A 21,440-nucleotide genomic window follows, 5' to 3' on the forward strand; every position below is an offset into this window, starting at 1 on the left:
AAAAATGTATGAAAAACATAAATGCATCAAAATACACAACACAGGCAACGGAGTTGACATTTTATCACATTACTTTATCAACAAATCAATTCCAACACAGGATATTTGGTGAAAATACCTTATTTTAAACTATGAAGAACAGAATTTGTGTGTGCAACGAGTAAGGTGTGTATTTGTGGAACCAGTGACAGGGGTGCATTCATTGACTCATTTCTGAGTCGATCCCTATTTGATTAATTTGGATTTTGAGACTTTCATTTCGCATAGCAGCCGCAAAGTGGGCACTCACGAGCACCCTTCTTTAAGCTTAAATGACGAATGGGACACCCTACTGTCTTGTGGACTTAACGGACACACGCACGCAGTGGCCATTGTAAGTCCACAAAACCAAAAGTGCACATGAAGTGTGCCATTTGGGACAGGGCCTAAGGGTGTACTCACACTAGGCACGGTTGCCTCGAACCGAGCCCGAGCAAGATTGCCCCCCCTCCCCACTCCACTGCTGGACTGCACTCACATTGGGCACTCAAATTTAGTACACACCTTATTAATAAAACATAGCACCTTGTACAGACAAGTAGAAATATTCACATCAAATGTTCCCTTGTTATAAAGAAAACGCTTAATATAATAAATTAAGACAGTAGGCTAACATTAAAAGTAATAACGCATACTTTGTACAAGCAGCTTAAATCAGGTTATGAATACAACACAAGAGATTTTTTTCCCATAGAAAACCATTATAAAAACATAACATGCAATCTAGCGGGTTGCATGGTCAAAAAGATGTAGGCCTAGGCTATACAGAGTTTTAATATCAACGTCTTACTGCATTAAGCCACGTTAAGCGTTTTCTTTTATAATAGGCTCTGGGAGGAAAACACTTAGCTATATGTACAGTCAAGAGCTTTAGAAGATGAACGCGACACGCAAAGTTTCACGTTCAGGGCATAATTGTATAATTGTTATTCATATTCTGGGCTCATCTGTTTTTTTTATTTTTTTTTATTTCATTATTTTTTTTGTTTGTTTGTTTGTTTTGTTTTTTTTGCATGGATACTAACCTATGCTTTATTAAACAGGCGTGCCTACAGAGTTTGGTCTTTTACCACGTTATTCTTAATGCGTTTTTTCATATTAAGCACTTTAGAATGTCCCCGAGGAAACAATGTGAAACTTTGCCCTTTTTGAGTTCATGTTCTTGTTTGTCCTTCAATTCAGCATCACTGTCTTAATGCATTAATGCATTCTGGGCTCATCTGCTTGCCTGTATGCATGATCAATAAGGTGTAGGCTATACTGAGATTTAATATCACTGTCTTAAAGGAAATGCCCGGAATGTGAAACTTTCTGCGTCGCCTTCATCTTCTAGGCTCTTGTCTGTACATAGTAGGCTAAGCGTTTTCCTCCCATAGAGATCAGATGGGGGTAATTATTTGGAAGTCATTTATTGAACCAGTTTCCACATTTTTTTTTTCTTTTTATTATTTTTTACAGTGTTTTTATATGTTAGATATTAACATACTGCGTATAGTGAGTATATCACACAATAGAGGTTGTCTTTTTTTTTTTACAGTGAAGATGTGCATACTTGCATTATAATCAAATGGAAATTGTTGAATTTTAATCTGTTCAAATGAGAAAAGAGTGTTAATTAATTTGAACTGGGTTGTATATCTCCCCTCTCTCATCTGATCACATTGCTGCAGAGATACTGGAAAAGGTGAGAGAGAGCAGATGAAGAAAAAGTGAGATGGTAAGAAAGTAAGATTCTTTTATTTTTATTTCTGAGTAGGTAGTAAGAGTGAATTTTAATATGTTCATAATATTTAGTTAGTTCCCTGGAAAGTCAGTGGAAATATAGACATTTGTACCTAAACTAAAAAAAAAAAAAAAAAAGATAGTTTTTTTATGTCTAATTTATTATAATTCATACATTAGAAGCCATTTATTTACCCCCATGTTGTTCCAAACCCATACCTCTCTTCCATTCAACATAAGAGTAAATACTGAATGTTCACAATTTGAATTTAAAAGTTAATGTGGACAAACTCTGTCTAGCTCCAAACACAACAAAAAGGACTATAAAAAGGTATCAGAAAGAAAAAAAAAATAAAGAAAAAATCTTCTAAGAGTCTTCTTGTCTTCTCTGCTGGTGCAGAGACGAGGCAGATACGGATTTCCACAATAAAAGTAGTACTTTAATAAACATAGACAGAGAACACCAAACTAACACTTAACACAACAGAGAACGGACGAGGAGTGAAGGGAGTGAGTGCAATATAAAAGGCAGTGAGGATAATCAAGTCCAGGTGCGGGTGATGAGTGACGATGGGGAGAAGACGAGGGAGTGCAGGTGTGGAGAACAGGAGGATGCTGGGAATTGAAGTCCAAGGAGTCAGGGGATCTGCTGAAAAGGAATAGAGTCCAGGCGATGCTGAAGGTCCGGCGGACCATGGCGACACCGGCGGCTCTGCCGACCGAGGCGTAGACGGGGCTCCAGAAGGCCGCAGTGGAAGCAGGACGACAGACAACAAAGGGAGAACAGGGAGTGAATAAGCCGGCAGAACTGAGGGACGGAGTGAATACGGAGGAGTGAAGTCCAGAGGTGAGGGTAGGCTGATGAGTGACAAATATTCGACCGGAGGAAGGATGGAGACTGGTGAAACTGGTGGACTGATGGGCCATGGTGGAAACGAGGGAGGTTGGAGCCAAGGTGGAGGTAATGGGACAGAGGGCCGAGGTGGAGTACTGGACGAAGAGGCTTGAGGTGGAGGTGCCGTGTGGAGACAAATGGGAGGAGGTGGGAGAGGGAGGCAGGGAGGGAACACAGTTCTTGGGCTGGAGACCAGCGGGGAAACACAAAGTTCATTGTTCGTAAAGGGCTCTGGAGCTGAGGGCTCGGCGGCTGAGACTGGAGATAATGGCTCGGCGGCTGAGACTGGAGATAATGGCTCCAGACTGGAGAGGGCACAGCGGAGACTGGAGATTGCTTGGGCTTTCGTTTCTTTCTCCGCCTTCTGGACCCAGCAGAGGAGTGTGGGTCCAGCATGAAACAGGCAGGGAGTTCGCTGGAGGGGTATGCGGAGGAAGACAGAGGCTGACTGACTGGCCCAGCCAACCGTGTTTCTAGATGGACTGGAGACAAACACTCATCCTGAACCTTATCAACGAGGAATTTGGAGCCATTTAACCACAAAATTAAATTGATAGTTTCGCTTAAGGAGAAACGATAATCAGGTTCATCAAAACGGATAGTGTCGTCATCCAGTCCGTCCAGAAACAGGGAGATTAAACAAGCATCAGGCCAGTCAGACAGAAAAGCGAGCTCAACGAACTCCTCCACATACCTCTCCAGCGAACGACCAACCTGCAGGAGCCCGATGAGGCGATCACCAGTTGACAAAGGAGTGGGAGGCGTTGTAGGAGCAGGAGCCAGGGAGCAGAGGAAAGTCTCCATTCCTTTGTGGAAATCCAGCGTTTGGGTCCATTCTTCTGTTACGTGTTGCTGGTGCAGAGACGAGGCAGATACGGATTTCCACAATAATAGAAGTACTTTAATAAACAGACAGAGAACACCAAACTAACACTTAACACAACAGAGAACGGACGAGGAGTGAAGGGAGTGAGTGCAATATAAAGGCAGTGTTCTTTGTTTGGGAGTCATTATGTCAGGCTGAGATTCTGGAAAATTAATTGGTGTCTTAGTGAGTTTTGGAGCAGTCGAGGAAATGTTATGAACAGATTCAGGGGAAAGTACTCCCTTCTGTGATGCTATATAAGCTTCTTAGAGTGAGAGGTTGTCTGCTTCCTCCTCCAATAAGAAAGCATTAATTCGTTTTAACATATCCTGTCGACGCTGCTGCCTTTTCTCATAAAGACACAGTCTGCTTGTAAGCTGTGCAATCTCAGCTGACTCCTCCCTCTCAGTTGCAGAAATGTTCTCCATCAATTCTCTCAGGGATATTTTATCCTTTGATTGGACCTGTTCTGCTTTGCGTACTGGTGTAGACATACTCGGTGAGGATACTGATCTTTCCCCAGCTCTGTTCACTGCAGAAGGCTTTGGTGGTGTTTCTAGTGAGCGTGGTGCTGACCTTGGAAAATTATAGTCCACAATGTAGTCCTCCAGGTGCTTAGGAAGCTTACTTTGTCTCACTGGTCTCCCAGCTGAATGATCTGGACTGGACGGGTTATCATCAGGCAATGACATATCTGTAGTAGTCAGTCTCCGGCTCAAAGAACCATGATCTGTATTAGGATTTATTGCTGGATCAATGTGCACTGACCGCAACAGTATTCTTGTCAGAGAATACAGAGTCATGTCTCAATGATAGCCTTTTAATGATTGCTCTGGCATCAACATAGATGGACATATGCAAGGTTTTCTAGAACAATAAAATAAAAATAATAATTAGCAGATGAATCAGTTGTCACATTATAGATATAAATAATAAACAACAGAAAATATCTTATTATACAAGTCACAGCGATCGTTTGCTATATTTAACTTCAAAGGATTGACGGCATACAATACAGCACGTCATTCACGAGCAGTAAATAGGTCGCATTAATATAATTAAATAATCTTAAATACAGCATCTGCAACAAATCTACTTGCAATATAACATTAATATTCAAATAACACTGGACTTACTTGGTCCGTTACTCATACAATGTCCTTATAATGCGAGCAATCCGGAGAACTTTCCAGTCAGAACGGTTGATGCAACTCTATAGCGCTACGCTTATTCTCAGTCTATTAAATCAGCGTAGGCTGCGCAACTGCGCAGATTGTGCTCTATTCCATCACGTGCAGCGCTAATTTTGTGCGCATGTTCATTATTATGCCAAACATGCCCTGCGTTCCAATGTCCATACTATCCATCCTAAATAGTATGTGAGATTAAAATAAGTGTGTCCCAAAGCATAGTATGTTGAAAAGAGTATGCCAAAAGTCCCCGGATGGTCTACTATTTCCGGTAGATTTTCGAAGTGTGGATCCGTGCACACTATAAAGGCTAATATTGCCCACAACCCATTGCGCATTGGACGAGGATTCAGTTCAGAACTACAAACACGAGTAAAAAGTGTTAAAAAACTACAAAACATGGCGGATACGCGCGATCGACGCTGAGAGATTTGAGTGACTAATAATCATTTTAACCTGATAGAAAATATATATTTAATGTTACCCGTGTTATTTTTCATCTGCAAATACCAATGTGGACTTTTATAAAGATCCGAATGGCCATTAACTTTTAAATGCATCATTATGCATAAATATGAGGACAGTTCTCCACATGAAAGACCCGCGACTGCAGATCAACGTGCTGCATTTCTCTCCGATACAGTAGGAAATTAACTAAATGAAATGTGGAGGATGTAAGATGATTGACAGGCCAGTTTACGGTGACAGGATGCGACAGAGAGAAAAGACGCGATTGTATGACGTGTTAGTATGTCCCAAAGCTTGTCTACTCTTTTGCTACACACTCAAAAGTAAGTACTTTTTGTTCACAGAAAGAGTACATACTTTTAGGGCGTAGTATAAGTAGGCGAATTGGAACGCAGCAATGGAGAATTCAGAACAGGCAGTGAGGATAATCAAGTCCAGGTGCGCGTGATGAGTGACGATGGGGAGAAGATGAGGGAAGTGAGTGCAGGTGTGGAGAACAGGAGGATGCTGGGAATTGAAGTCCAGGGAGACAGGGGATCTGTGACACTTCTAAGGTCATAGCTTCATGTGATATTCCCCGCTGCTGTAGCTCTCAAACCTGATATGCATTATTACATTCAAATATGATTCATTAAGATGTGTCAAGGCAGTTTCATTATCAATAATGATTGTCATGGAACAATTGATATTTGATTTCACTGACCTCTCTATCATCATCTTAGTTTTTGCAGAGGTTTTTTTTTTTTTTTTTTTATACTGATGTTTAGATCTAATGATTGCTAAGTCAGATCAGATTCCACATTGCAAGTTAGCTAGCTACCTTTGAGCCACTGAAATCTATTACCTGTTCAGCACAAAAAAACAAAAAACTTTTAGATCTCCGCTGAAAAGCCATGCCGATATTTACTCTCATTTTAACACACACTCTGTCACTTTCCCCTTTTTTTTTAACCACAGTTTGAGGTTTCTTGATTTTGACAATATGTGATTCCCAAGATGTCAAAGATGATTGCTGTTTAGACCTTTCTATATTAAAGGGTTTGTTCACCCAAAAAAAAAAAAAAAAAATGTGTTATTAATTATTCACCCTCATGTCATTCAACACCCGTATGACCTTCTTTCATCTACAGAACACAAATTAAGATGTTTTTGTTAAAATCCAATGGCTCAGTGAGGCCTCCATTGACAGCAAGACAATTAACAACTTCAAAGGCCCAGAAAGGTACTAAAGACATAATTAAAACAATTTATGTAACTACAGTGGTTCAACCTAAATGTTATGAAGTGACGAGAATACTTTTTGTGCACCAAAAAAACAAAATAACGACTTTATTCAACAATATCTAGTGATGGGCTATTTCAAAACACTGCTTCATGAAGCTTTACGAATCTTTTGTTTTGAATCGGAACGTGTACCAAACTGCCAAAGTCACATAAACCACTCAAATTTTGAAATGTTTCAAAACACTTCAGACGTAACAAAGCCTCTTTAACTGAAATCACATGACTGTGGCAGTTTGATACACGCTCACTTTGCTCACGCTGGTTCACAGTGAATGAATGCAGTGAGTAAACTCCATCCATCTCTGCATGTGCAGTGAGGACGTATTAGGTATTAGTTGCGCATTATCTTCACATTTGCATAGTTTCCAACATTTTTGTGTTAAAATTACAGCATTTCACTGGATTTGTAATGAGAAACATTTGTAGACCTTTCACAGAAGCGTTAGTTTGCCTTCTAAATAAAAGCTCAAAGGTTTATCTCTTCCAAGTGAAGAAACTGGGACAAAACTATTGTATTTTCCCTACTGTAGCATTAAATAGTATGCTCGTGAAATATTCATTTATTTTACAGTGCATTTGTTTTACAATAAATGGCTATTACTGTCATTATTATATGTCATTATATGTAATTATTATTATATTCTTCCTAAAACACCAGTGGGAATGTAATGTAGACTGAGACACTATATCACAACCAAAAAGAGGGTTGAGTCCCCTTTAAAATTTAGAAATGCATTTTTTTCCCCTTTTGGAAACTGAACATGGGTTGGAGCTCTTAATTTAGAACACTCAAAGTTTTTTTTTCCCCCTATTTTCTTTTTTACTATAGCTCTTTATAAAGTTAGTTGTGTAATAATAATTATTTGTTATATTTTTATAGCACTTTTCTCTGCACTCAAAACACTTTACATATGAAGGGGGGGGGGGGGGGTCTCCTCAACCACCACCAATGTGCGACATCCACCTGGATGATGCTGTGGCAGCCATATTGCACCAGCTTATTGATGGAGAGGAGACGGAGTGATGAAGCCAATCAGTGTATATGGGGATTATTAGGAGGCCATGAAAATGGACAGAGGCCAATGATCAAATTTGTCAAGCATGCCACGGTTACACCCCTGCTCTTTTTTTCGAAGGACATCCTGGGATTTTTAATGACCACAGAGTGTCAAGACATTGGTTTAACATGTCATCTTTTTGACTATATATTGTCCCCATTAGGACCCACACAGACCACAGGGTGAGCACCGCTGCTGGCCTCACTAACACCTTTTCCAGCAGCAACATAGTTTTCCCAGGAGGTCTCCTATCCATGTACTGACCAGGCTCAACCCTGCTTAGGGTGATATGGCTGCTGGCCATAACTGGAGAACTGCCTCTTTCTCTCCAGATTATGTGCTTAGAGTGCTTTACTTTCTCCTTGTTTAACATTATAAGTTATCTAAATTGATCAGTGCTCCCAGAATCCCCCAAGCACAGACCATTTCAAATTTATAATGCTGTGTTCACCTGATCGAGTATATTTGGATGCATTAGGACTTGAGAGCAGACAGGAAATTGCTTTTGAATTGACTCAGAGTGTCATGAAATGCTCAGTACGAGGCAAGAAGTGCTTGAGACCAGAGCTGTAAATGTCTTTCCCTCATGCTGTACAGTCATTTGACTTTATAACGGCAATTTATGTCTAAAAACCCTAAATAGGAAACATGTTCTTTCTTTATTTCTCTTTCTACTCTTGTTGTCTTCTCATCTTCTCTGCAGACCTGTTTAGTAGATGTATATTTAGAATAGCAGCTAATGCATATACTGCTGTTGGAACTTTCCAGAAACCTTGAAAAGCTTGAGTTGGGTTGATTAGCAGTGCGCTGACAAGCGGACAGTAAAATAATGGGTTGTCAATGCAAGTCTCTAATTAGCTGTATGATTTGTTTTGTGTTTGTGTTCTTTTAAAGGGTGAAGTTGGATGATTTAATTTTCCTTAAAGGGGTGAATAAAGATATGACTTTAAAACAGACTTTGCTTTCTTGTTAAGTAATAATGACACAAATTATTGCTGACTTTTGCAGCACTGTCATAAAGCATATGTGTGTGCATGTGACTGTCATTTAAAATTATATATGACAGGCATGCAGTGCTATTTTAAGATCACTGTTTGTTATTTCAAAGGCATGCACATTAAGCAGAGTCACATTAGTTAGGCTGTGTAATTCATGGCACACAGTTTGTTTGTATTCATGTCTATGAGGAATGCACCGATACCAATACCAGTATTGGTATCAGCCCGATACTGTGCTTGTGTAATCATACTTGTAGGCTACACATTAAAATGCTCTGATACCAAAACCCAATAACACTGTCTCAATTATGTTCAGTTAGTTTCTATTTTCACAGACTTAGTTTGTTTTCATTAGTTACTGTTGTCCTCTGTTCTATTTTTCCAGCCACTCTTTAGTTGTCATAGTAATTAATTTAATCAGCGCAGGTGTTCATTATTATTTCATTCGATTGGTTTGTACTTAAGTTGCTCCTTGTCCTCTGTTTGGTGTCCGGTCACATTTATGTTTAATATGTGTTACTACTGTCTGTTTGCCTGTGGATTATTATTATTATATTTCTGTTGGAACTTTATTATTATATTTCTGTCTTGTCATCAGTCTGTTACACAGACCTGTGTCAACCATGCAGCATGTGTACAGTGTTTTTGTCTAGACAAAGAAACACTGACAATAGACAAAACAGAGAGCATAATGGAGATATCAGAGAAGGATATCTATAAGGTAAATGTATCTAATTAACAGAACATTAAACAAATCAAATATTCATGCATAGCATAGTTGATAAGCGAAATACAAGCTTATCAAGAGCATCCGTTTTTTTTTTGTTTTTTTTGGGGGGGGGGGGGGGGGAATGGGGTCACTGGAAAATTTGCAGTTCGATCGGATATGTCAATAGCAAAGTAAAACGAGGAACATATTACTTACATTAACAGATGATAAAGAGAGAAAGAGTGTGCACTTCTGTTGCAGGCTTTTGGTTGCTGATCGCTCACTCATTACACATGCGTCATTTGGATTAAAACTAAATCGTATATATAAGTAAAAACATGAACTGTTACATGATTCCCCATTATTACAAGCGGCAAATTAATCACATGACATTTTCAAGAAGTTTTTTTGTGCGCAAACATCCAAAGCGTGCACCCAGGAAGTTGTCACGGTTCACAGATACATTGTTTCCTTCTTGTCGCGTGCTCTGTGTTTTGACAGCTGTGGGTGTGTTTGTGCTTGTGTGTGTGCGAGTGTGTTTGTGGGCGTGTCCAGGCCACGCGGCTCATCAGCGGATCCAGCTGCCGCTCATCATCCCATCACCTGCTGCTCATTCACTCCCCTATATATACTCACCTCATTCTCATCTCCATTGTCAGATCGTTGTTTGGTGTCCTGTGTCGTGAGTGTTTCGTCTGTTCCTGACCGGAGTTCCTGTTCATCTCGTCTTCAGTCCAGTTGGTTGTCTACGTTGCTCGTTCTATGTCTGGACCCTGGATTTATCGTCACGTCACTTCTCGTCACCTTCACTCACCACCAACGGATCATCTCAGTCCCTGCGTCACTGGAAGCCTGCACCATTCATCGACTGTTTGTGTCCATCTCTGTTTTCTCTCTACAATAAACCTTGTAACTTGCAATTGCTTCCTGTGATTCATCAGGACAGAACGATCTGACCAAGCTACGGAAGCAGCAAGCGCCCGGCAAACTACCCTAGAGGAGTTTATCAACAGCAACATGCGTCGTATGGATTCCCAGGAGAGAAATCTTAATGAAACCGGGCGAGCTGTGCAGGCTTTAGTGACGCAGGTGTCCGAGCTCACCCAACAGCTCCAGCTTCTCCGCGGTCCCGCTGCGCCGCCCACACTGGACGCTCGGCTGACCAGGGTCGAGCGGAGGATTCCAGCCCAGAGGAGCGCGGAGGGGATTCGCTCCAGCAGCGTGGACACGGTCAGCCCCGTTCAAGACCATGAGCCCATGCAGGTGGGTCGAGCTCGGCTTTCCCGGGAGGAGCGGGAGAGGCGGAGGTCCCAGGGACTGTGTTTATACTGTGGTGGAGCCGGTCATTTCGCCTACAACTGCCCGTTAAAAGGGCAAGCCCGGCAGTAAGTTTGAGGCTACTGTCGGGTGGGATCTCCGCCGGAAAGCCCTCAACCACATCCACCCTCCTCCCGGTGAGACTGGGATGGTCCAATCATCTTCACGACTGCAGTGCACTACTGGATTCCGGTGCTGAAGGTAACTTTTTGGACAAATCTCTTGCCATAAGACTTCACATTCCCTTCAGACCTCTCACCAACAGTATCGCCGTGCACGCACTCAATGGACAGAGTCTCCCCACTATTTTTCACAGCACCGAGAACGTCACCCTGATCACCGCCGGAAATCACACAGAACAGACTACCTTTTTCATTTTTGATTCTCCACAGACCCCCGTTGTCCTTGGTCATCCGTGGCTGATCCGACACAACCCCCGGGTAGACTGGATCCAGAACTCCATCGTGGCCTGGAGCGAGCAGTGTCATAAGTCTTGTCTTGTCTCTGCCTGTTCGTCCGTTTCTGTTTCTGTTTTACAGGAGGAAGCAGTGGATCTGTCTAACGTGCCCGTTGAGTACCTCGACCTGAAGGAGGTGTTCAGTAAGTCTAGGGCTGCTTCTCTTCCTCCGCACCGTCCCTACGACTGTGCTATAGACTTATTGCCAGGAAAGTCTCCGCCTAAAGGCAAGTTATATTCCCTTTCGGTTCCTGAAAGGGAGGCCATGGAGAAATATATTTCTGATTCACTGGCAGCCGGGTTCATCCGCCCTTCCTCTTCTCCAGCGGGGGCGGGGTTCTTTTTTGTGGGGAAGAAGGACGGGTCCCTGCGACCTTGTATTGACTACCGGGGGCTGAACAACATTACGGTAAAGAATACCTATCCTTTGCCGTTAATGTCTTCAGCTTTCGAGAGGTTGCAGGGAGCGTCCATTTTCACAAAATTGGATTTAAGAAATGCTTATCATTTGGTTCGCATCAGGAAGGGGGATGAATGGAAGACCGCTTTTAACACCCCCAGGGGGCACTTTGAATACTTGGTTATGCCGTTCGGGCTTTCCAACTCCCCAGCGGTCTTCCAGGCACTCGTCAATGACGTGCTGAGAGATATGGTTGATCAGTTCATATATGTCTACCTGGACGACATATTGATTTTTTCCTCATCTCTCCAGGAGCATGTTCAGCACGTTCGACGAGTGCTTCAGAGGTTGTTAGTGAATGGGCTTTTTGTCAAGGCGGAGAAATGCGTTTTTCATGCACAGTCTGTTCCTTTCCTAGGGTACATCGTGTCGACTGAGGGAGTGCGCATGGATCCTGAGAAGGTTAAGGCTGTGGTGGATTGGCCAAGTCCAGATTCCCGTAAGGCCCTACAGAGGTTTCTGGGGTTCGCCAATTTTTACCGGCGGTTCATTCGCAACTTCAGCCAACTAGCCTCGCCTCTGATTGCCTTGACCTCTCCCAAAACTACGTTCAGGTGGTCAGACGCAGCCAAGGCTGCGTTTGCCAAACTGAAGGCCTGCTTCGTTTCAGCCCCCATTCTTGTTGCCCCTGATCCATCACGGCAGTTTGTGGTAGAGGTCGACGCATCAGAGGTGGGGGTAGGAGCAGTGTTATCCCAGCGTTCTTCCGCAGACGATAAGATGCACCCGTGCGCGTTTTTTCTCATCGATTGTCTCCCGCCGAACGCAACTACGACATTGGTAATAGGGAGTTGCTGGCAGTCAAGTTGGCTTTGGAGGAATGGCGCCATTGGTTGGAGGGTTCTGGGGTGCCTTTCATTGTATGGACCGACCACAAGAATTTAGAATATATCAGAACTGCCAAAAGGTTGAACTCCAGGCAGGCTCGGTGGGCACTTTTTTTCGGACGTTTTGATTTTACTCTCTCGTACCGCCCGGGTTCTAAGAACATCAAACCCGACTCTTTGTCTCGTATTTTTGATCGTTCCGAACGCCCGTCTACTCCCGAGTGCATTTTACCTGAGACGTTAGTGGTCTCCACTCTCACATGGGAGGTCGAATCGAGAGTCAAGTTGGCTCTAGAAGGGGTAACGCCTCCGCCCGAGTGTCCACCGAACCGCTTATTCGTGCCGGAGCAACTACGGTCCGTGGTCATTCAATGGGGTCATTGCTCCAACGTAGCGTGTCATCCAGGAGTCAGTCGAACTAAATTTTTAGTCAAGCAACGATTCTGGTGGCCTCTCATGGCTCGGGACGTCCGCGATTTTGTATTGGCTTGCTCAGCTTGTGCCGTTGGCAAGACTTCCAATCGTTCCCCGGATGGGTTGCTTCAACCGCTGTCAGTCCCTTCGAGACCCTGGTCACATATTTCGCTAGATTTTATCACCGCCCTCCCACCCTCCCAAGGGTACACGGTTGTTTTGACCGTAGTGGACCGATTCTCGAAGGCGGCTCATTTCATTCCCTTGCCCAAATTACCATCAGCCAAGGAGACAGCGGTTACAGTCATTGACCACGTCTTTCGGCTTCATGGCCTCCCGATAGACGTGGTTTCTGACAGAGGTCCCCAGTTTGTGTCCAGATTTTGGCAGGAGTTTTGTAGATTGCTGGGGGCGACGGTTAGTTTGTCCTCAGGGTTTCACCCCCAGAGCAATGGCCAGACTGAGAGAGCCAATCAAGATTTGGAGCGAACGTTGCGATGTCTGGTCTCTAAGAATCCTTCCTCCTGGAGTCAGCAACTTTCGATGGTGGAGTACGCGCACAATACTTTACCAGTGTCGTCCACGGGCCTATCTCCGTTTGAGTGTAGCGTAGGTTACCAGCCACCTATTTTTCCTAGTCTGGAATCCGAAGTCGCGGTCCCCTCTGCTCACGCCTTTGTCCAGAGGTGTCACCGCACTTGGACGAGAGCCCGAGAGACTCTTCTCCAAGTGAGGGAGCGCACCAAGGCCAAGGCCGATCGCCACCGGTCAAGGCCTCCCGTATATGTCGTTGGTCAAAAAGTGTGGCTTTCAACTAAGAACATTCCTCTCCGATCCGTCTCTAATAAGCTTGCTCCCAAATTTATTGGTCCGTTTACTGTCACCAAGATCATTAGTCCGGTGGCAGTCCGCCTCAAACTTCCTCCAGCGTACAGGAGAGTTCATCCCGCCTTCCATGTATCCAAGATCAAACCCGTTTTTCATTCCAATATTAATCCGCCTGCTCCGGTTCCCCCACCGCCGCGACTCGTAGATGGGGAACCTTCCTATTCGGTCAACCGTATTCTGGACTCGAGGCGGAGGGGACGTGGATTTCAGTACTTGGTGGACTGGGAAGGTTACGGACCGGAGGAGAGAAGTTGGGTTCCTGCCAGAGACATCCTGGATCACACCCTTATCGATGATTTCAATCGACAGGTAAGGGAGTCGGGGAACGCCAGGAGGCGTCCCTAGGAGGAGGGGTACTGTCACGGTTCACAGATACATTGTTTCCTTCTTGTCGCGTGCTCTGTGTTTTGACAGCTGTGGGTGTGTTTGTGCTTGTGTGTGTGCGAGTGTGTTTGTGGGCGTGTCCAGGCCACGCGGCTCATCAGCGGATCCAGCTGCCGCTCATCATCCCATCACCTGCTGCTCATTCACTCCCCTATATATACTCACCTCATTCTCATCTCCATTGTCAGATCGTTGTTTGGTGTCCTGTGTCGTGAGTGTTTCGTCTGTTCCTGACCGGAGTTCCTGTTCATCTCGTCTTCAGTCCAGTTGGTTGTCTACGTTGCTCGTTCTATGTCTGGACCCTGGATTTATCGTCACGTCACTTCTCGTCACCTTCACTCACCACCAACGGATCATCTCAGTCCCTGCGTCACTGGAAGCCTGCACCATTCATCGACTGTTTGTGTCCATCTCTGTTTTCTCTCTACAATAAACCTTGTAACTTGCAATTGCTTCCTGTGATTCATCATGACAGAAGTAGCCTCTCAGACAGAGTGTGAAAAGCCTACTGAATCAAATTCTGTTTCACATCTTCTTGCACTTGAACAGGTAAATTCACACAGAATTATGTCAAAATGCCTGTATCACTGAGTATCTTTGTGAAACATATTGTCAGTTATGTCTTATGTCCTACCTGCCTGTATTTCCATACATCCGTGCACCCTGCTCGGACAGACATCACACGTCATCAGTGCATTCAATTATGCTATGCAGAGTTAGACATTCAGTCATCAGAGTTAGACACTCAGTGTGTGTGTGTGTGTGTGTGTGTGTGTGTGTGTGTGTGTGTGTGTGTGTGTGTGTGTGTGTGTGTGTTTAAAATACATACTGTTCTGAGATTTCTATTTATGAAAAGGTCCTGAAAAAGTATCATGGTTTCCACCAAAATATTAAGGAGCACAGCCATTTTCAACTGAAATATTTATTAGAAATGTTTCTTTTCCACCAAATGAGCATATTAGAATGATTCATGAAGAATCATGTGACACCGGTGACTTGATTAATAGCTGCTAAATATTCCGCTTTGCACAGGAATAAATTACATCTTAAAATATATTAAAACAGAAAACAGCTATTTCAAATTGTTTGCCACAATAATTTAACGTCTTTGAATGATCACCATTTGTGGATTTTTTTTTATTTATTTTTTTTGGCAAAAAATAATTTATCTACATACCAAAAATATCAACAATTTTCAACAATACATTCATACATTTTATTTGAGTTGGTTAAATGAGAGATGGTGACAATGTTTGACACTGTAATCCTGTCAATGGTAAACATCTACCTGGTGGTCCACCCCACTGTGGGAGCTTGCTACGCTTTTCTCTTTTAACAGAAAATTTCAGCGGGGTGAACTTTATCTCTGACAACCATATTGAGCCAATAAAAAAAGGAAATATATATATGTCTGGAAATGGAGAGAAATGGGGGTTACGGAGACCTACAGACAGAAATGTAACCAATGTGATTTGTTAAACTTGAGGAACCCATGCAGAAAATATAAACTCGATATTTTATTAAAAAATATTTTTTTTTAATTTAATTGAATTTTATTTATTTATTTATTTATAGAAGTAGTCATGTAATAACCAAATATAATCTACAGTCAGTTCAAATGTTAGTGATGGGGTCCTGGGGTTTATAAAAGTGATAATGTACAGCCAGGCAAGGGAAAAAAAAGACTTTTGTACTAAAGCTTTCTTCGTTTGTATTTTGTTCCATTTTATCATTCTTCCTGTGTATAGTTTCCTCTAGACCTGTTTCTGGTTAGTTGTAATTTCTACTATGTGTATATATAGTTCTATATATATATATATATATATATATATATATATATATATATATATATATATATATATATATATATATATATATATATATATATTTGTTTCTGTAGTCCATTGTCAGTTTTCAGTTTAACTTTAATGTTATAGTGGTGCATGTTCGCTTTTTCTGTGCACCATAGTCACCATATTTTGGATTATCTTAACTTTGGTTTTGATCGATCCAAAAAAAAAGAAAAAAAGAAAAAGAAAAAAAGGACCTAGCAGTCGTCCCACTAACCAAGGCAAATCGCACCCTCAAGGGCCATTTTTATGAATTATTACTTTTGAGCAGGCTTAACCCTCATGTTATGTTAAGCCTGAGCCAGAGAGGATTTTCCCACCTGAAATTGCTAGTTAATGTTATTGCATTGGACTAAAATTTCCGGACTTTTCTCACCCAGAGTCTAATAACATCCCAAAAATGTTTTGTGACTTTTTGTATTTTGTTTTATTTATTTGTTTATTTATTTATTTTTCACATTGTAACACTTGTGAAAAATGACCAGCCTACAAAAAATGCTAATAAATATATAAATATCTCATTATGCTACATCATCACCAAATATTGTGTTTAATCTTTTTTGTCAACTTGTTTTCTTTCAATTAGGACAGGTTTTGTATTTATTTTTGGAATTGATCAATCATAGGCCTTTTTTTTATCTGAGCTTACATAACCCAGTTTTGAAGTTCTTTTATTTTGTACAAAATGGCACAAAGTCAAACTTGTGGTATTCACAGTCAAAAATGAATGGCCTACAGAAAAAAAAAAAAAAAAAAAAAAGAAGAAGCAATAAATCCTTGTTATGCTATTTTATCACCAAATATTGAATTCAATCTTTTTTTTCAACTTTTTGTCTTTAAATTAGGAAAGGTTTTGTATTTATTTTTAAAACTGATTGATTGTAGGCCTCATTGATTTGAGCTTACATTGGCCAAAATTGACCGCCCATTGAAAATGAATGGGGTAGTTAAAAATCAGAGAAACAGTTAGTGTTCAGGAGTGTGTTTGTCATGTTCATGTTCACATATGTACATGTGGACTTGCAAAAAATAAAGGCCTCAGACCTGTGCATGTATGGATACATGCATACGCATGCATCCTCACACATACACATGTTCATGTACACAAACAAACTATTTTGAGTATTACAGGCTTTTTGTCACAGAACTTTATCCTCAAATCTGTGAGGTTCAGATCAATGAGGCCTCTGGAGCTCTATTTTCCAAATCTTTTCCAGCCCCAGAGCTCCTAATCTTTTTTTGAGAAAGATCTCGAGCCTAAGGTTGTGCTCTTCACTAGCCCCCTGAGTTCCCTTTCAAGGGAATCTGCTCTTCATGAGATCTCAACAGTACATGAGATCTCAAATCTCATGCTGTGTCGAAGACACTGTAGGAACGGTTCTGCGTGATTGCGTCGTGAAGCACATGTGAAATCAGTCCAATGGTGTGACGGAACATCATAGGTGGGTGACGTCATGACCAGGAAACTATAAAGCACACCCAAACCAAACAGCGCTTTATTGTCTTCAGCAAGCGCTCTAGGACTGTTTGTGAACATTGTGAGCAGTTGTCATTGAGAACGCTCTGCTCCTGCAGGGCACTATTTGTGGAGGGTGCCTCGGCTCGCATTCCCCGCGGCTTGGGTCCCGCTGCTGCTGAGGCACAGCGAAGGCTCTTGTTATGGGCTTTGCAGACGGACCTTGCAGAGGGGTTTGAGACAGGCCGCGTCCTATCTCTACCCTCACCTGCTCGGTCCAGTGCTTCATTGCAGGGGTTGGAAGCAACCACTGCGGTTTCTTCCACCCCCAGGTTGAACATTGACTGGCTGGCCGAGAAACATGAAGTTCACCATTAAAGTCCATTAGACGAACATTTCCTGATGCCAAGAACGAAGTACATTTACTTCGTTATATTTACTTGAGTATTGTTTGGGAAAATTTATTACTTTTTAGAATAGATTTAAATGTGGGTACTTTTACTTTAACTTGAGTACATTTCTAATGAAAAATCTGTACTTTTACTTCACTACGCTGACGTTCCTCTCGTTACTTTATTTTAATGCATAATGCAATAATGTATACATGTTAAGAAATGTGTAGTTTATTCCAAGTCTCTTTTTTTTTCATGAACAATGCCCCATTCACAAATTAATCTCTCTTTTGAGTAGATTCTGTTCAAAGTCTTGATCAAACAAGTTGGTAAAACTGGTTTGGGAATCAGTTTGAATGATTTGTTTAGTTCCCTGCACGCACTGAATCGTCTGAAGTAGTTTTCACTTCAGAGCGTTGGAAGAAGTGGCAGTGGATCGACGTCAAATAAAAGCAAATCTGCAAATGTTTCCTATTGTTTGCCAGCGATGAATATCTTTATTAGTTGAACTGTGTATGCTGTACGTGAAAAATTCCACACGTATCAATTTCATTTGATTTCAATTCATGCAGCTTACATTTTACAACCAAACAGATTATTACACCTCAATAACAAAGTATGTAGCATTTATTTACCCTTTTTTATTGGACATATATCTTAATTTATACAGTAAATAAGCTAACATTGTTCAAAGAGAATGAAATGAACACTCTCTGTTTTCTCTCTTTCTTTTTTTCAATTGTAGCTGTATACGTTATCATTATACAAATCAAAGGACATGCAATGATATTCGGGCTACAGATGCCAGAAATAATGCTTGTCTCTTCTGTTTGTTGCAAAAATATCCAAATATGATAATAATAATAATTTAAATATCTATCTAAATAATAACATGCCTTCATTTGAGTCCAGCTGTGTTTGATTATACTGATTGGACTTGATTAGGGAAGCCACACACCTGTCTATATAAGACCTTACAGCTCACAGTGCATGTCAGAGCAAATGAGAATCATGAGGTCAAAGGAACTGCCTGAAGAGCTCAGAGACAGAATTGTGGCAAGGCACAGATCTGGCCATGGTTACAAAAAAAATTCTGCTGCACTTAAGGTTCCTAAGAGCACAGTGGCCTCCATAATCCTTAAATGGAAGACGTTTGGGATGACCAGAACCCTTCCTAGAGCTGGCCGTCTGGCCAAACTGAGCTATCGGGGAGAAGAGCCTTGGTGAGAGAGGTAAAGAAGAACCCAAAGATCACTGTGGCTGAGCTCCAGAGATGCAGTCAGGAGATGGGAGAAAGTTGTAGAAAATCAACCATCACTGCAGCCCTCCACCAGTCAGGGCTTTATGGCAGAGTGGCCCGATGGAAGCCTCTCCTCAGTGCAAGACACATAAAAGCCTGCATGGAGTTTGCCAAGATGGTGAGAAATAAGATTCTCTGGTCTGATGAGACCAAAATAGAACTTTTTGGCCTTAATTTTAAGCGCTATGTGTGGAGAAAACCAGGCGCTGCTCATCACCTGTCCAATACAGTCCCAACAGTGAAGCATGGCGGTGGCAGCATCATGCTGTGGGGGTGTTTTTCAGCTGCAGGGACAGGATGACTGGTTGCAATCGAGGGAATGATGAATGCGGCCAAGTACAGGGATATCCTGGACAAAAACCTTCTCCAGAGTGCTCAGGACCTCAGACTGGGCCAAAGGTTTACCTTCCAACAAGACAATGACCCTAAGCACACAGCTAACATAATGAAGGAGTGGCTTCACAACAACTCCGTGACTGTTCTTGAATGGCCCAGCCAGAGCCCTTTTCTCTTTTAATAAATCTGCAAAAATGTCAACAATTCTGTGTTTTCTGTCAATATGGGGTGCTGTGTGTACATTAATGAGGAAAAAATGAACTTAAATGATTTTAGCAAATGGCTGCAATATAACAAAGAGTGAAAAATTTAAGGGGGTCTGAATACTTTCCGTACCCACTGTATATATGTTACAAAGTAACTAGCAACTAGCTACTTGAGTAGTTTTTTCATTGGATACTTTTTTTACTCTTACTCAAGTAACTATTAAGATTATTACTTTTACTTTGAGTAAATATTTTTATAAGTACTTGTACTTTTACTTTTACTATAGTTTTTGGATACTCTACCCACCTCTCCTTTTCGGCGACGCTGTCAGGAGGGTCCTTCTCTCTCAGGTGGGGGGCTCACTCCTTCACCCCCGCCCGGAGTTATGGAAACTATGCGCTTGGCCTCTGAGGGGGCCCATCTCATAGATTCGGGCCTCCCATCTGAGGTTGTAGAGACCATAATCCACTCCAGAGCTCCCTCCACAAGGAGACTTTATGCCCTGAAGTGATTTTCACTTCTTGGTGTGGGGGTTGTCCATTGGAACCAGTAAACTGCCCAGTTAGTTCAGTTCTGGAATTTCTGCAAGAGTGTTTTGATGCAGGTTTATCCCCTTCCACCTTTAATGTTTATGTGGCTGCCATCTTCTCTTAAGAGAGTTGGTGACTTACAGGCCCTGTCAGTACTTACAGGCCCTTTGCTCCGGGCATGGTGAAAGCCTTGCTTTAGCCTAGGAAAGGTTATGTTCTAAAAGTTCCTACTAATGTGGGTGGATCTATTGTGTTGCAGGCCTTTTGTTCTCCTCCGTTCATTAATGCAGACCAGGAAAAACTAAATCTGCTTTGCCCGGTTAGGGCCTTGGATGTGTATTTCCACAGAGCTGCCATGTGGCGTAAGACTAAACAACTGTTCATGTTTCGGGTCACCCAAAAAAGGGTACCCTGCATCTAAGCAAACTATGAGCAAATGGATAGTTGAGGCTATATCACTTGCCTATGAGTCGGCCGGCCAGCCTTCACTTTTGATGGTCCAAGCCCACTCAACCAGGAGTATGGTGGCTTCCAGAGCTTTGTCATCAGGGGTCTCCCTACAAGAAGTTTGTGATGCCGCATGATGGTCCTCACCACACACATTTGTCAGGTTCTATAACCTGGATTGTGCCTCTACTTCAGTTGCCAGGGTGCTCTCGTCTTAGTGTGTGCTCCACCCCAGGCCTTCAAACTGATTTGGAAGACTGAAGCTCAATTTCGGGACTTCCATCCCTGCCTTGCCTGTCTTGGTTTGTCTTCTGGCTCCATTGTAGTGCTGCAGCCCTCCATCTCCGACCTTATCTCCTGTTCTTCTGGAGTCTTCACTGACCTGGAGTGGAGTGAACTGATATAATATAATAATTGGGGGAAAAAGTACTTTTTCCTTTACATGTTAGTGAAATGTTATTCGTTATATCAACATTTATATATGTATAAAAGCTTTCATATTTAAATATTTATGTATTAGCTTGCTTTACTGTAATTACAATGATATTATGTTACATTAAAAAAGTGTGTGGGGGGTGTTTTGTTGTCATTAAAATAATATCCTAATACAAAATAATATTAATGATAATAAAACATTTTGTTAATACAAACGGTAACACTTTAATTTAGGGTCCAATTCTCACTATTAACTAGTTGCTTATTAGCATGCATATTATTAGGATATCTGCTGTTTATTAGTACTTATAAAGCACATAGTAATACCTTATTCTGTATGACCATATTCTACATCCCTTAATCCTACCCAATATCTAAACTTAACGACTGCTTTACTCACTGTTAATAAGAAGTAATTAGGAGTTTATTGAAGGCAAAAGTTGTAGTTAATAGTTTGTTAAAAGTGAGAATTGGACCCTATACTACAGTGTGAACAAACATAATTGTTCTTT

General features: G+C 41.9%; 1 protein-coding gene across 1 annotated transcript in view; it reads left to right on the forward strand.

Moving 5' to 3' along the window:
- The window catches only part of spon1a (spondin 1a), a 208,955-nt gene that overhangs the window by 165,863 nt on the left and 21,652 nt on the right, over window positions 1-21,440 (forward strand). The gene's annotated exons all lie outside the window — the stretch shown is intronic.

This window comes from Chanodichthys erythropterus, chromosome 7, assembly GCF_024489055.1.
Source record: "Chanodichthys erythropterus isolate Z2021 chromosome 7, ASM2448905v1, whole genome shotgun sequence".
Taxonomy (NCBI): Eukaryota; Metazoa; Chordata; class Actinopteri; order Cypriniformes; family Xenocyprididae; genus Chanodichthys; species Chanodichthys erythropterus.